At 38.4% G+C, this 17,476-nt stretch overlaps 1 long non-coding RNA gene across 1 annotated transcript; it reads right to left on the reverse strand.

Moving 5' to 3' along the window:
- Positions 1 to 3,956: 3,956 nt before the first annotated feature.
- LOC135241962 (uncharacterized) lies at positions 3,957 to 6,295 on the reverse strand. The gene is made up of 2 exons (XR_010326182.1): positions 6,197 to 6,295; positions 3,957 to 4,463 (listed from the first exon to the last, which is right to left on the reverse strand). It is a non-coding gene; the product is annotated as an uncharacterized LOC135241962 (long non-coding RNA).
- Positions 6,296 to 17,476: the final 11,181 nt, after the last annotated feature.

Here is a 17,476-nt window from a genome sequence, read left to right on the forward strand (position 1 = left end):
AATGATCAATGAGCCCAGGAGAACAAAGTAACATAGTCCAATGAAAGGGAACGGTAGTTCATTCGGTTATCAGAAATTCTGGCCACGGTGTGAACCTGTAAAAGGGACTCTTGTACAATGTGTTCCCCTTCCAGTGCACAGACAGAACACCTCCAAAAGCAAGCCGTAAGCTCTGCGTCAGATCAGCAGGTAGATCCAGTGGTCAGGGTTAATGCTGGAAATAACATGAGTGACAGTAAGTATTTAATGATCTGCAAGACACATATGACTGATGTAGCAATTTCTGATTTTGCCAGTTTCACAGCGGGGAGAATAAAGTTTCCACTGGAAATACCTAGCTATAAAACTAGCACAGGGAAGGGGGGGTTAAGTTTATGGAGCACACATTTTGGAACATCTTTTATCATGTAGCTCAAATACATACTACAGGATAGAAAATTGAATCTAAGGTCCTAGAGGCAAATTTAATGTTGGAGGTGAGGGAGTCCAGATACGCACAGATACCTGTGAATGAGATCTTCTGACTTCTAATCTCTATTTATCATAATAATAATAATAATAATAATAATAATATGGACTATCTAGCAATTAGGAAATTTATGTGATTTACATCTAAATAGGCCCTAACATTGCACCTTGAGGAACCCCACAATTAATGAAAATGCAAAACCACAGACATTGAAAACTGTGTGCCTGTAAACGAACATAAAAACCTATTAAGAGCAGCGCCAAATAAATCACCCAACTTATTAGGGAGTCCATCAAAATGACAAGATGACTAGAATGATAAAATGGCAAACTGAGATTTAATGAAACTAAGATAGAGCACTCACCACCATCTACATCCATAAGAAGGTTATTGATTTGTCTAAAAAGGACAGTGTCTGTCCTATGCATTGAAAGCAAGGCTAAATTTTTTAAACAGGCTATTTCTACTCAAAGTGTAATGATTGCTTACTATACTACTTTCTCTGGAATCATAGAAAAAAATGTCATTTTTTGTTGGTCGGCAAGTGGAGGTAACCAGGTTAGCTTTCATCAAGCGAGTCCAAATGATTCCATATTCAAGGAAGGAACTGACCTTAACTAGACAGCTATTAACAATTGAGAGAATATCAGATCATGGTCCTAGAACCTCGTTCAGAAATCTAGTCGGAATAACACCCAATGGATTTTTTGCCACTATCACCATGCAATCCCCTACTGATATGGGCTCAAAACAACTAGTTGCTGATCTGGCAGACAACATCAACATTGTGGGTGAGAGGAAATTTAGATCTAATATTAATCTGTTGTTGAAATTAATGAGAAAAACTTTCCTCAGGAAAAGAATCAGGATTACCCGTGTATGTTGTGTTGACAATATGATCAATTGTATTGACAGTGTTTCTGAACTGAGATGTCTATGTCTTCAGATATATACTTGATATTGAAAGAATTCAACATATCACAGCTAACAGGTAATAAAACTGGAGAATTTTACATCCTTGAAACAGCATTAAATCTTTTTTTAAACAATATCACAGGTTTTTCTATTTTAATTAAAGGTCAAATGAATTTCTCACAAGAAAACTAATTTAGCTAAATCTAAAGTCAATGTTAAATACATGCAAGCACTGAAATAACTTTATAAAAGGAGACTGAATGTAACATAAGGTTAAAAACAAAAGTAATCAAAATCAATTTTAAAATGCTTTAAAAAAATAAACCTCTAAAAAGACATTTTCTCACATGACCTTTGAGAGAGAGAGAGAGAGAGAGAGAGAGAGAGATGTAAAATGTCAAAATTTGAATTTCAAACTGCTTTGGACCAAGGGAAAATGTTGCCTGAAGTAAGACTTGAGTTTGACTTTTCATCCAACATGTTCTGTAAATGTACAGAGGTGACTCTAAAGGATTGCTGCTTAAAAATGTGGATGCTTCGTCACCAGTCGGTGCCAATTACATTTTTGTATAGAAAATTGAGCAGTTCCATTATCCTCAAGCAGACTGCATATTGAAGCACTGTTTTGTCATCTCTACCAATTGATGTAAATATAAATGTATTTGGCCTGTTTTCTATTTTTTTAACCAAGGAATATCATGTTTTATTAATTCAACTATGATTATAATAAGCTCATGCATTGTTTCATTGGCAAGTGTAAAAATATGGAACCATTGCATTCAGATTGGGGGAAAAAATCCACAAACAAAAATAAATGGCAATCCATAAGTATAGTATCTTACCCACAGGTTTCAGAGCTTCCCTCTGCAGTGAAAAGGATTATCTGCATGCAGTGCTTTGGCATAAGTCTAAACAAGGAGGATTACAAAAGATTTCACCCCTTCTCGCATCATTTCATTATAACCCCCAGTGTCTTGCTGTTTCCAGAGTACTACAGCCCTACAAGGACCACTAATGCCACTTCACATGTTACAGTACAAATTTATTTCAACTTAATTTACGGTACTTCCCCAGTTCATATAATTAAGACATTCATCTTCATATTCAAAAGATAATCCCCTCACTGCATCATCTTCTTACAACTGAGAGTCACTTCCTACCCAGGGGCCTAATTTTTCAAACTTGGCACAAGTTTCCTTGTAAATTTGAGCATGCTCTCAAATTCACAACCCAGTGTTTACATGAAAAATTTGTTATTCATTCAAGTCGAACACACCAGCTTTGGGTTTGTTGAGAAATCACACTTATCTTGTATGTGCATCCACACACTGAAGTTCCACACAGTAAACAACTTTAATTAGTATTATTATGTAAATAAATAATTCAGTCAGTGGTAGAATGAAATATGATCATATTAGCTATCTGGGAAGTGAGAACGTGTTTGAAATGACAGTTTCAGAATCCAGCAGTATTAATAGCTGATACCCTTGTTTAATATTCAGCACTCTTAATACCAAACACAAATGCATCAACAGTAAAAACTCCGCACTTATCCAATGTGTGAAATAGACTTATTTGCTTTAATTAGTTCATTATTATCAAAAATGTCAATTATCAATTAAATCACTAGAATTGTTGCTAGCTAGAGCAACCTATTGGATGTTGAAATTGATACAGTCATGTCCTTTATTTCAAGAAAATTGTTTTGCAACATAATGTTCCATAGTCTATATGAAATTGAAGGTCGCTGTGGTGGCTGAAATAGATGCTATAATGCTGGACGAGCACGATGTCACTGGGTGTCAGGCTTGGCAGTTTTCGGCAACAAAAAACGAGGCCTTTCAAGTGTTAAATTGGCCTTATGTCCCAGGAAGGGAGGTCAGGCACCATAATATTATTAACAGGTTCATGGTTTTAACCTCTTTCTACCAAGACCAAACATTAATATGTTAGGCGGTAATTCATCTCAGCTATTGACTACCTCTACAAAAATGGAAATTTGCTTCTGCTTTTAACAACAGAGGCGATGGTCATAGGCAATACTTGTTAAGTCCAGAGTAGTGCAATCTTTATCTTCAGGCAAAATATTATCCAGGTGATAAGGCCAGGTGTACTGTACTGACCTCCACTTGAGAATGGAACTTCCTCTAAAAATGCTAATTCCAAACTGGCATGGCTCAATAACTATTGTCTACATACACATCACGATTTTAAATTCATGATTTCAGTTCAATGTCATAAATTGGCATTCAAATTAAAAATAACAAGGAAACCATGATTATTATGCTATTCTGTGGACATGCTGTGACACTGATCAACAATAATTCTGGTGTTCCATGTTTGTTCAGAAGGAAATAAAACACCATGACATCTCAGATATCCATACAGAAATAAGACCCTCAGCAAGGCTTTTAATTGCCTGGACTCCTTTTTCTGCTTGTGGGGAGGGGAAAGAGAAAATCAGACAGCATTCCTATGGTCAGGTAAAACAAAGCAGGCCACTCAATAACAATGCAATATTGTGTGGACTACGAGCAAGTTTACCGTATCCAATTATATACATTTTTTTCTCCCCTCAAAGGTGATACACTAAAAACAGATCTGGCATAGCCCACCATATCATCACATACTTGAGCTTAAGTACTTAAGTACTTTATTGGTATTTGCAGACACTGCAGCCGTCTTGTTTAGCATAGAATTTGATCCTTTTGTTATTTGTAATTACAAAATATGGATGTATGTTTAAGTGGCCCATTCAGGACCAGGGTTTGGGGTGGTAGGGAGTGTGGACCTACTTTTTCCCTTTGACTGTATTGCTAGTGCTAGTGCTATTGCTTAGGAGGGTGGTGGAGGACTGGCAGTGGTGCCTCTGGTAGGCTAGAGCAGGGTCAACTGGTGCTGTGGGAGCTGGCAGGATATATGCAGTCCTCTTCCAAAACATGTTTCAGTTTGCCTTTTGAGAGGTGGATTTGAGAACGCTGATCATTCAGGCATGCGCTCAATCATTAATTTTCTGCATCACATCTTTCAACATCAATGGCAAAGTCTTTGTTTAGCACAAAGACCATCAAACATTCATCTGGAAGACAAGCAGAATTAATTTACCACACATGCACAAATGAGGAAAGTATATTTTATTCGCTTCCAATTTTGTGAAAACAAAAAAAGTCAATATTGTATTGACAAGTAAATTAAACTCTCCTGTGGCTTGGCAACCAAATGCTTCCTCTGAGCTGTACTTTCTTGCTCAGTTGTTTTCAGTGCTGTTTTCTTCTCTACAACTGTTGTTTGGTCGATTGAAGAACAGGACCAATTTCTTCTTGTAGTTCATATCGAAGCTGTTACTGCCACAAATTCTCTCCTATATACAATCTTCAACTGCAATCATATTGGTTTCAAGCTAGTATCCCGAATGGTAAGCGTTTATAACAAATCCAACTTTTTTATCGGTTGAGACATTTATTAAAGTGGAATTTCTGTTCTTAAATTACACCAATCTTTAATTTGATTGTAAAATGGCGCTGCATGTGATCCAACAGGAAAGAATTATCAGAAGTTTTAAAGCTACAAGCATAATTCCGATTGCACTTCTCTCAAAGGCCAAAGATCTCTCACTCTGCCTCATTTGGAGATTAACTGATTATTCATACAACAGAAGCAAGTAGTTGTCATTAGACCTCATGATTTAGCAAAGCCTTTCTCAAGAAGGGCTCATAAAGAAGGTACCAGGCTACCTTGAAAAAAAAAAAGAACAGTAGTTCAGTACCATATTCAGCCACACATATTTTCATATTTTAAATGCAACAATTGCATTTCACGAAAACCAAATTATCACTGCTTCAATCTGGTATTATCTTACATGTATATACCAGTAGAAACAACGTGTTTAGAAAAAAAAAAAAAAATTCTAGGTTACTCGGCCAATTACACGTACATAAATAAATGAACTCCTCCTTAGGAAATGTATATTTAATGTACCAAGGAATGCAGTTCCTAAGTATGTGTAATATTTAAAACAGATAGAAATATTTAAGAGGTTAGCTTTAAGTTAGTTAAATAGATAAACAACAAGGTAGGTTGCTAGCTTGGTACAAATCAAATACACAGCTGTACCCCCGCCCCCCCTCACAGGTATCCACCAGCTACAGGAATACACCAGTCAAGGTAAATAAAAGTTCAAACCTTCATTAGCAATTCATGAAATAAATACACAATCATGCGGAACTTCCATCTATCCCGCCCTCCCCAGTGAAGACGTCTCCCAGGTAAGGCTTCACAGCACTCAGACACCCTCTAGCTCACCCTTCTCATACCCACTCGCCACAAATCATATACTGTGTTCTCCCACTCGAGAAACATCCTGCTGGGGGGGGGGGGGGTTGGGTGTTTACATATGTCGGAGGGAGCCCTATCGCCAGGAGAGTCCCATGCAGGCATCACATGCCCACCCACACTAACACAGAAAACAAAAGTTCAAAATAAGGATGGGATGCAATTTGGCCCACGCTGCCGGGCCTCCCTAAATCCCCAAAATAATTCCAAGAAACTTCTCTAGCGGCTCCTCGTGAGGCACGCTGCTCCCAACCCCACGCCTGGATGCCACTCTGGGCTGCCAGGGCCCCTCCAGTCCCTGGACTACACTGCTGCTGGCAAGAACACAGCAGCTCAACCCTCAGCTCTGCCCCACTCGGGATGCACCTGCACACATCGAGTTTCCACACAGTGTGCACTTTCCTTACTACGCTGGGGATTTGGGTCTCAAGCCACGCCACAGACCCAGGAAGTCCACTGCTACTCACTACCTCTGCTCACGCTTTGCTGGACTGAGGACACTCCGGGAATGCCTCTAGACACCGCCAGGTAAGCTGCCGTCTGTGGCACAAGACAAACACACAAAACACAAAACAGGGGGAAAATTTAAAAAATAAAAAAAAAAACTACCCAGCTTCGAATAATAAAGAAAGCAAAAGAAACAATCCAAATCAATACAGATGTTTCCAGCATCCCCCTCCTACCCGGAACCTAACGAATGGGATCAGGTGCACAGCATTAACCCACCAGCCAGTGAAAAGGGAATGCCAGTCCCGCAATTAGCATTCCTCACGCGTGCATCAATTCCCTCATTACACCAGCGCTTCAGGCTCAATCAAGCAATTAGGGAGCTGCACCCGCAACTCCTGGCAAGAAGTTAAACAGTGTTGCTCTGGCGGTGCTTTATTACCATGGTTTGTGTTCACTTGTGCTTCATGTCTTTGCCCAGCTAAAAGTGTAAATGTCATCATAGTTGACTGAAGGACTAGGATTATCCTTTATTTTGCTCCATCCATTTGCCCTTCAATCCTAAGAAGGTTCTTACTCCCTACCATTAAGTAACTTGTATGACACCAGCCATTTTATGCACAGGTCAGACATAAGTTATATTAATATTCTAAAAATGATAAATATTACTTGTGTCTCAAATAAGAATGTTTTATCTCTGAACTAAAACATTCACAAAATGACAACTATACCACAAATATATACTGATGTCCATTATGTCAATTTTGAAATGTGTTGTGCTCTGGCAACCTGCTTTTCTGTTGAGTGTATCCAGATAGCATTCATTCACAAATGCCAAACAAATTTGCAATGAGGTGTGCGTGATCCAACGGTTAAAGTAAATTTCCCAATGCGCTCAATATTAAGTCAGAAGACATGCACACAAATGATACCATCAGGTTCCAGGGAAATGGCTTCATCCTTGTTATGGGCCAGGGGATTAATTTAATTCAACATGGCAACCACCTGCATAATGTCAATGTTTGCATATGCACAGACAGGTGGAAAGTGCAGGGATCAGAAAGAAAAGTCATGTCATGTTTTTCTATTTATGAACTCAACTGGCTGATTTCACTGATTAGTTTTACCTTCTTGCTGAGGAATTGTGCTAATTGACAAATCCATAATTGGAACAAAATCCTGGGGAGAACTTTTACTTTCCGAACCTGGATTTTTCACTTCTGTACAGTGTAAAATGACATTCCCTCTGTAAACAGGGAATAAATTAATGGTGAACATACCAAAAAAGCACACACTGAAGCTCATACTGTGCATCTAGAGACTAAAGAATTAACAAAACTGGGAACATTGCAAGATATACAGTGTGTAGGAACTTATGATTTTCTAAGTGGGAAAACAGGAAAATGACCTTCATTGCTGTCTGCTAATTTGCATACCAACATTAGTGTTACTGACAGTTTAATTAAAAAGCAAATCAATTTAAACCAATTAATAATGGAAATTTGCTATACTCTCTCAAATAATTTATTTTCAAATAACAATTGATGCCGAAAAATTGATTTGTAAAACAAAAAAAAATGTTCCACCCCTGTATCTGCTCAACACAGAGGAGAACACTATTTCTGGCTGTTGGAGTGATAGCATACAAATAGTTTATTACCCTGTAATGACTCTACTGTATCAGTTGCATACTGTATATCATTGCTGGAAATGCATGAGGTATAAATTCCACAATCTTGCAATAGTAAGATTGTAATAATATAGTAATGGAATTTTGTACTGCATCACATGCATCATACTTTTACTTATGATTTTCCCAAAGAGAGTGTTGCCATATATGGCTATATACAGATACTGTATAATGACCATCAATAGTCATATCTCCAAAATGGTACAGGAAATAATGTTCTTATTTAGTGGCCATACAGTCTGGAACTTTGATAATTCATATTGGGTGTACACATAGTTTGAGCCTGGTTTAATACAAATTTAGTGCATGTGTTGCCTAATTATTGGTAAATCCTGCAATCTCAAAAGTTGTGACAGTAGGCTAAAGTAAGTATATTTATTTACCATTCTATGAAATAATTTCATTTTCAAAATGCTAGATGCATGAAAATGCTAGTCAAAAGATGGAACCACTAATTGTTTTCAGTGTCTTGGTGAAAAATCACATCCTGTCTTTTTCCCAAAAATGAATTACATAAAGATGCTATCCTTAAGGACTACAACTTTTCACAGTGTTGATGTGCACACAAATTTCACAAGTGGATAGTTTTACGAAGCATTTTGTAAGTGTGTGTATATATATATATATATGATGATTGAAATATAAACATGAAAATGGATCAAAATGAAAATTTATGTGCATAGCTTAGTCATTGAAAAATGATTTTCACTGTAGATGAATACTGAGTTTAACAAATTAATTGTGGCTGAAGTACTTTGAGGTTCAATACGTAATGTGTATATGTGTGTTGTGTTACGTGAAGTGAATCTATATGTATTCTGCATATGTGAACGATGCATATGCCTCCAGTCTCCTTTACTGGCCAGTGAGTGTGTACATGTGAGTGTGTCTTGTGTTGTGCTGAACTAAAGTAGGGAAATAAATTTTCATGGAAATTAACAATAAATGTTCTACATCATATTGTGCTGCTGTATGTTGCAGAAGTCATTGGGCAATGGCATTGTTTTTCCAGACTGCAGCTAGTACCTTATTTTGGCCACCAGGTGACAGTAGTTAATTGACTAAAAAAAAGTCATTTCACCAAAGAATGGCTGTATTGTTTTGTTTATTTTTTTTTTCATTTAAACCTACAAAGTATTTTGTAAGACTCTGCTTTGGCTGTAAACAGTATTATGATATCAGCACTTTTTGTATTTGCAAGTGTAAAAGGAAGGTTTTCCTTTTAAACTTGCAAGATTTCAGTGTATTTTTATCTTACCTAATGATATAATGTGCTTATGTGGTACATTTTTATGGCAGTGATGTCACCCCTTTTTGTTCAGTGACCTAATGCATTATCTTCAGATGCATGGTTTTTGGTTTTCCTATGTGCTCTGACTACCACATCATAGCAACAAGCATCAAGCTGTTGCTGATCAGGCCAACAGACTGGCCCTAGCTTCCTTAAACATAGGTGACAGTTTTCAAGATATTGATTCTGTGACCCCCATGTGAAGCACTGGAAATTGGCCAGATGGTGTAGGTAACGGGGTTGTACATCTTGGATGATTACCCGGTGATTTAAAATCTCACTGGTCTGTGAGGAAATATGTTAGTGGAAGCCCTTCAACGTGGTTTACCACAGCAGCACACAAGCATTACCTCAGAGCTGCTTAATTAACGCCAGCCTTGTTAATGAACAGCTGGCGAAATGATCTGTTTCAGCATTTCCTGACCTTCTGAATATGCTGGTTTTTTTTCTCAGAGAGAAGAGATTTGTGTCTCTTTTTTCATATCCTTGTACAAAAGGAAAATTGAGAACAGGTTTCCTCTGTCCTTCGCTAGAACTCCAGTAATCATGGTGCTCTGCTGGCTGCAGTGACTAGTTTATGAGTCATGGGCCTTTTCTACAGAACAGATTTTCCCTTCTCGCTGCCAAGAAAAACTCCTTTTTCAAGTTCTGACATACTTTAAAGTGATTCTTTTATGTCAGTAATGAATTGACGGTTAATATTTTATCAAGAATATATATTTTGTGCTCATTTTAGTGGTCAGGTTAGTGGTCATGGATTGGCATTGACATATGAACAGAAAAAATCTTCTTTTTTTTGTATTTGTCAGTGGAGTATTAAAGTTTGTATGCAACTGTCTCTGAGTGCACTGTATGTGTGTGTGTGTGTGTGTGTTTGCATGTGGGTGCGGGTGTGTTTGTCTGTGTGTGTGTTGGGGGGGCTGTTCTGTCACTGCTACAGAAGGATCCTGGGCTGCATCTGCTGTATTAAACCCAGGAACATTGTATCTGTCAGGAGAAAAGGAATGAAAGATAAAGCAAAGTATTGTAACACTCAGGAATGTGAATAGGAGTGTAAGAGACACTTGCTTTATAAATAACTTGACTAAGCCTTCAGTATATCTTTCTTATTCCAGATGCAGTTGAGGGACTTCTTGTCCATGAGCTGGGACTGCTGGCTTAGCTCAACCAAAACAATGCATTTGTTTTAAGAAAGTTTTTCTATTTTTGTTGAAACTTGTGGGGTAGCTTTTTCTTCTTCTAGCATAATAAACCATCACACAGTGCTTCTCAGCTACTGATCACATGGCTCCCATCAGCCCCTGAATTTGTCACCATTTTCGGTGTTATTATGTTTACATATTTTCACATCTGACTCTTGTACAGATACAGTGAAGAGTGACTGGTGACTGTAAATCCACCTTTTCCATTGAAATTGCCATATCTCCATATTCCTTTTCTGGTGGATGGTTGACATATATAACAGTGAAGAGATGAGACCTTGCAGATGCTAACAGAACCTCAGATTGGAAGGCATTTTCTCTGGTTCGTAACAAACACCAATGCAAATGAAAAAAACAGGGATGTTAGACACAGCCTGGCCCTGTTGCCATTTAAACAGCACCCCCATGCCTGAGCATGTATCCAGGGGGCTGAAAAAACAATTAGAGGGTTTGGGTTTTGGACAATGGGCCTTGTCAGGAGGGTTTTCAGACCCTTCGATCTCTCAGCCAAGTCACCCGGCAGCAAATCAAAACTGGAGTGAAAGTAAACATGCTGGGAAACAGCTGAATCATGGAATCATCTGGGCAGTGCAAAGAGGGGTGGGTGGAAAAACAGATGCTTTAACTCTGTCAGCATCTGCCACTGTGTGGGAGCCAGATATGATTTTGATTGGTGCTGAGCAATCTTTGAGGAAGAGGAAAGGGCATTGAGGCATGGTGCGATGTAAGGAAGATGTGCCTGCCCTAACACATGAGTACAACAGCTGTGGGGTTCTCATTTCATTAGGATTCAGAGCTCCAGCTGACACTGTGGATTTAACAATAACAGAAACAAATTGGCCACATTTGCACCTTTAAATTTCACTGGGCATTTTGGTGAACAAATCTGGTCTGCAGTTCTAATTTCTATCCCTCTGCCCTCCTATCTGATGAAAACAAACTAAAAGAGAGGCCGTGGCACTGTGAAAATGAACAATAAAACCTTTCACTACAAGTAATCACACTGAGGCAGGATCAAATCACAGGTGGCATTTGTAAGTATATCTACACTCATCACCGCAAAATAATTTATAAGTTCACAGTGCCATAGTCTCTCTTTTAGTTTGTTTTCCTCAGATGAGAGAGCAACACTGCAGACCAAATTTGTTTACCAAAACACCTGGTGAAATTTAAAGGTGCAAATGTTACACCCTTGGCAGTGCATTTGATATTCAATAAGGTGAATTTGCACTCAACTCTGGCCCTTCTGATTAGCTAGCTATACACTAGTAACATTCAATGCCTTAAACTTCGAAAGAATTTCGGCTAAATTACTGGTTCCCAAACATATATTTTGTAGACCCTCTAAAATGACCACTTTGGCTATGGACCCCAAAGTAGTTTCAAGTTGGCAAATTGAACAGATATCCTCAACCATACCAGGAACTCATGCCCTGACCACCTTTCAATCATCTTGAAGAAGGAGAGCAAAAACAACCCATACTCATCTAAAGCTTTCAACTGGAAATACATGCTCTTTCATCTTTTCAAATATTTTACAGCCTTCTCTTCAAATTTCCTAAAAAGTGAGAGTTTATTTTGGGAGGCATCAGCAGAGGGGGTTTTTAGAGAAGTATCATCGCTCACTCCCAGGTCAGTCATTTCTTGTCCTGAGCTGACTTTTGCCTAGCCTAACATACCAGTTGTGGAGCCTCATCATTTAGCCAGCCTTGCGTATATCTGTTTACATCTATTGAGGCATAGACTGCCCTGGATTTCACAAAGGATTGATACACACTACCACTATGCAAACATTACACTAATGATAAAGGGAAAAACCCTTTGCTTCATGGCTTGGCCTCTACACCTCCATTTTATACATTTAAGAAACACTTATCACTGCAAGTATTGTTAGGCCTGACATTACTGGTAAATTAGGCTAGACTACTTCTCTCTCTCCTAAGGCTTCAGTGAGTGAAGGAGGGGCTTCAGGTTCTTTTTTTAAGTCAATCAAACCCAGGGTTTTTACACTTCTGAAGATATGTCAGGTTAAAGCCTAAATACTTCTTTGAAGATCATGAGGCTTTTTTTCTTCTTTTTTTGCAGTTGTAGTACATTTATATATTTAATAATCTGATCTTATTTAGAAGACTCCCTGATTCAGCCTAAAAGGAGTCTGCTGTCAGGATGAATCTCTACTTGGGAGGCTTCAACTGAGATGTCCAGAACCAGTTTTAAATAAGTTAAAGTTTCTCAGAAGAGTCAAATGCATTATTAATATGAAATGTAACTTGTGGTGGAACATTTAGTGGATTATATCTGGATTGCCATTTCTGTGCCCACACAGAGCATGTGCCCCTATATGTGCACTACATACAACAGAAAAGACCAGTCAGCTGCAAATGTGGACTTGGCCACACTCTGATGATGGCACAGTGATCCGCATTAAGTTCTTGTCACAGCAGTTTGGGGAGATGGGTTCATAGCAGGGCGCTAACTAATGCTGCAGCAGGGACATTTAAATAGGCTTTAAAGAATGGAAACTGCTTGCATGAAAATGTTCCCCAGTCTACAGCCTATAAAATCTGTAAAAGAGATTTATTTTCAGCCATCAAGTTCCAGGTTTATCCTTTGTTGTTCCTCCTGGCTAAAATCCTGTCAAGTCATTCAAAAATTGTATAAATATTGGAGTAACATCAAGACAGTTTTGTCATTCTCAGCTTGAGAGACATACACGAAATGAAAAAGCCAAAAGTTTCTGTTATCGCTGATTAAAGCACAGCAGTACTTTGACCTTAGTGGCTGCTACTTAGTTGGCATCAGTTATTTAGCATTCTGTTCATGGGTCTAGTCAGGGGCTTACAGATTTTCTATTCTCCAAAGATGAAGTGCTATTTTTACTTAACCATATGACAGTTAAAATTTCAAGATGCAAGTCTTCACCAGCAGGAACTTCTCATCAGTGTGGTGACATTTTAGCAATCACCATTTCATATACTAGAGTAGGGGTAGACAACTTAATTTTTATTTGTAATGTTTACAAAAGAAATGCAAAAGGTCCTTGCTGTGAACTCATTAGTAATTCATACCTAATTATTACAGTGTTATAACCCAATATTTCTCATGAAACCCGAGTAGAGTAATCAACAAAATAAGAAGGAACTAAGAAGAAACCACACCCAAAGATGCATTCAAAAATAGACATAAGGCTGTAATCAATGAGGTGATGTGAGCCCATTGCTCATGCCATCGTACAATGCCATGTAGAAGCCATAAGTCCATCTAATTAAAATGAGGTCATAGTGGGTTTGAGTGGGTTGGGTTTGAGTGTTAGAAAACATCAACAGTGTCACAATAAAGTCAAGTCTAAGTCCAAGCTATCAAGCCAAATTGACTGGTTACTTGCTCTGTATTCCAGATAATGGTCTAGTTTGGGCCTGTGCTAAGAACCATTTGCTAAATGATGCATGAAAAGGAGGCAGAAATTAACCCAGTTTTAACTATACGCAAACTCCGAGAGCGGCCAGCTTTTCTTAATCGCCCACAATTAATCATGGGCAAAGGAGTGTCTCTGATGGCTTCACACTGTATTTAATCTTCATCTGTTTTTGTCGCTGCACCACCAAGGCCCTGCTCCGGAGAGCTAACTTTCCCATGCAGCTTCAGTCACAACCACTGTGGAAACGTCATGCCCATCTGGTAGAAACAGACCTGTGATTTGGCCTATAGCCATCATGTTTCTTCATGAGTAAGGAAGCATGATTGGCATTTATAGTTTAGGAAAAGGTATGAAGCACAAACGCAGGCACAAAATGGAAGGAGTATATACCAATCACTTGTATATTACCCACAATCCACCACTATTTATTCTGAGTTGGTAATATTAAGTCTGACCCTGCTGGGGAGTGAATCCCCAGCGTTCTGAGATTTCTGTACATTTAATGTACAGAAAAGACATTTTGTGTCTACAAATGTCTACCTCAGAGTCCTAATGGAGCAGCAGCAGCAGCAGCAGCAGCAGCAGCAGCAGCAACCACTTTTTTTTACAATTCTGGTCACAGCACCAATGTAATGCATGAGAAGCACCCAAGGTGTAATGTGAACCTGTGCTGCTTACTTGTTACAGTCATTCATAACAATGTACATGTACAATTCCAGCCCCAATCTATTTATTTTATTTGTTGAGGTTTGCCAGGACTGTAAAATTGCCCCATGGCTAAAAACTATCAATCATGTGGTGTCATGCCCTATGAGCACAGGTAATTGCCCCATCCAGAATCTTCCAGGCCACTTGTGGATTAAACCCCCAAGTCCTGGGATAAACTGGTATCTTCTCATACACATAACCCACCAGAAACATGTAAAAAACTTTCAATAAATGAATGTGTGTTTAAAGTTTATACAGAAAAATTAATAGGAACAGTTGGTGCCATTGAGTGTCAATGGCTCCTTCACTCCACTCTCAATTCAACATTTTATAACAATCTAAAGCAAAGGCATATGCAATATTTAACCTGAGAACGAGTTAAGGGAAAAAGCTAAAATCTAAAACTGGATGTTTTGAGTTTGTGCTATTTCATTCAAATGAGGAAGAGATCAGAGATTGGTTGCTTTATTTATTTATTTATTTATGTTGGTAAGGCCTGTTTTGTGCAAACATTAATCCATGTACGTCCATGCATATATTGAATATGTCTATGCTTATTTTAACCTTGTGGGAGTACTTGAGTGATTGAGGATTCCTCATTTGAAAACATAAGTGATATGTTATCCAAACTCCGTGGGTTCTGCTATTGTCCAGCTGTTATGTATGCTACATTTATTGAGTATGAAGCTGAGGCAATTTTTTAAAAGTTTTGTAGCAGGCTTATGTCAGAACTTATTGTGTACAGCATGCCTTTATTCAAAGGATCACCTGAGCACTTCTGTGTACAGACACCCGGGGGTGAAAATATGGGAAAGTCAACTCCTCCACCCTGACTAGGGAGTCCAAGGTGCCTGCACAAAAAGATCAATGCTTCTCACCAGACAGATATCACCTCTGTTATAGTAACTCCCAGTAGAGCAGACAGCACAAATATATAGAGCCATAAAGACACACACAGTGATTAATTTATCATGGTTAAGGCTGGGTATTTGCCACAGAAAATATTGGCTAAAGTCACAGGGCAGTCATTGCAAAGTGAAAATCACAGAAAAAAATCACAGAAAACTGAAACTGAAAATAAAATAAAATAAAATAAAAAATCACAGCAGAAATCACAGTGTTTTAAAAAGAAAATTAATTTGTTAAATTAATTGGTCTTGTGCACAGCAGCGGAAAATGATTAAAATAACATGTGCAGCTGTAGCAACAATAACAAGCGCTTGAAGTGTAAAAAAATAAAAAAGAAGAAGCAGCGGGCAGTTGCCGCAAGGAACAAATAGGAGTGAAATGCTTTGCTAAGGCTGCTGCATTTCACATTGCTTAGGGGAATTACGGAAATGAAAAGCATGCTTTTTGCCTTTAACAGAACTTTGTTAGAAACAGTGCATGCTCAAATTGCAATCCTAAAATAATACAGGTTACTGTATGTCCGTTTTTATTTCTTTAAAGCTTGCTTTGTTAAAACTTGTACATTGCAACGTTTGAGTCTTTGGTGAGCGCCTGTTGTCACAGAAAATGTTACCGTAATGGGGGGAGGGAGCGCTCGGCATCAAAACTGTAACATCTGATTGCTCCAACTAACAAGGAAGTGATTCTTGATCCCAGCACATTAGAGGATCTGTACTTATTGCAATTTTTTTCTCCTAGTATTTGACAATATGGTTAAAATGCTTAGGCCTATACAAATCACACTGTAGACTACGTTAAGTTTGACAGTTGCCATCAAAACATCATGGAAAGTACTGAAAAAGGGGAAATTGTGGAAAGGTAATAAATGGGGAAAGTCACAGAGCTGCCAAAAAAGTAAACATCACTAAATCTGTGATGCCCTTGACTATTGTAACAAACACCCAGCCATAATTATGGTTATACATTGCTAAATAATAAAGTTGATAAACAGATTTAATTGATAATGCATTTTGGTAATGATGCGGGTGGTTGTATGAACAAAAAACTATCAGTGCCATAAAAAGACACCATGTCTTAGATTCTTGACACTGACTTGAGGCTGCCAAAGCTTAACCAATCTAGCTAGTCCTTATTTGAAGGTTGCCTTATAGAGAAAGCAAAAAAAAAACAGCTTTTCTGCAGTGCTTGATGTCTTAAAACCATCTCACATAGTACTGCACTAAACACAGCGTATTCCCTATATTACCCACATTAAGGATGTAGAAGAGCTATGGCCTATAATTAGTGGCCATTTAGGATTTCCTGTTCCTCATTAGCACTGGGGAAGTCTATTGTGAGATATTTTCCCCCAAATACTTCAGCATAGTAAATTTAGCACAGGAGTTTTCCCAAGACCAAACACAACAAGATGATGAATGGTGATTTTGCAAAGCAAGGATGGGGAACTGTAAGATGAATAACAGGATGAACAAGGCCTCGCCCATGCCATCAGCAGTGGCTGTTTTTTACAAAGATGTTGGGAACACCCTCACACATTCAGCATAGCTGAATGTGTGCATGTGTGTGATTTCACTGGTGATGAATCAAGAGTAAAGGAGCTTTCATTAAGGAGAAGATGACCGTAGAGCAGGGGTGCACAGCAAGGGCCAATCCATTTCAGAATTTCACTCCAACATTTGCCCAAAACTATTTAACTAACCAATCATTTATTTTGCCAGGTATTTCTTTGTAAAATCATGAGCTACAGCTGCAGACTTTACATGTATCTATGATGACAAGGTTTTTGTGGTCTGAAATAGGTGTGAACCAGTTCTGGTGTACAGAGCCATTTGGTTGGAACAAAACCAGGACACACGTCGGCCCTCCAAGACTGGAGCTGTGCACCCCTGCCTTAGAGCCAAAACCTGCATACTTTTGCTGAGCCCAGTCAGCTCCCATCCATATTTTAAATTTTAAGAATTTTTGAAGAGATGGAGTGTGGCCAAGATTGAAATGAAATAGACCTAAAAGTCAACCTACTGGATTCAATACCCTCAGACTGCACCCTTTGGATACAATGTAGACATGCTGATAGAGATGATGTGCAAAGTTATTT

Source organism: Anguilla rostrata, chromosome 1, assembly GCF_018555375.3.
Source record: "Anguilla rostrata isolate EN2019 chromosome 1, ASM1855537v3, whole genome shotgun sequence".
NCBI lineage: Eukaryota > Metazoa > Chordata > Actinopteri > Anguilliformes > Anguillidae > Anguilla > Anguilla rostrata.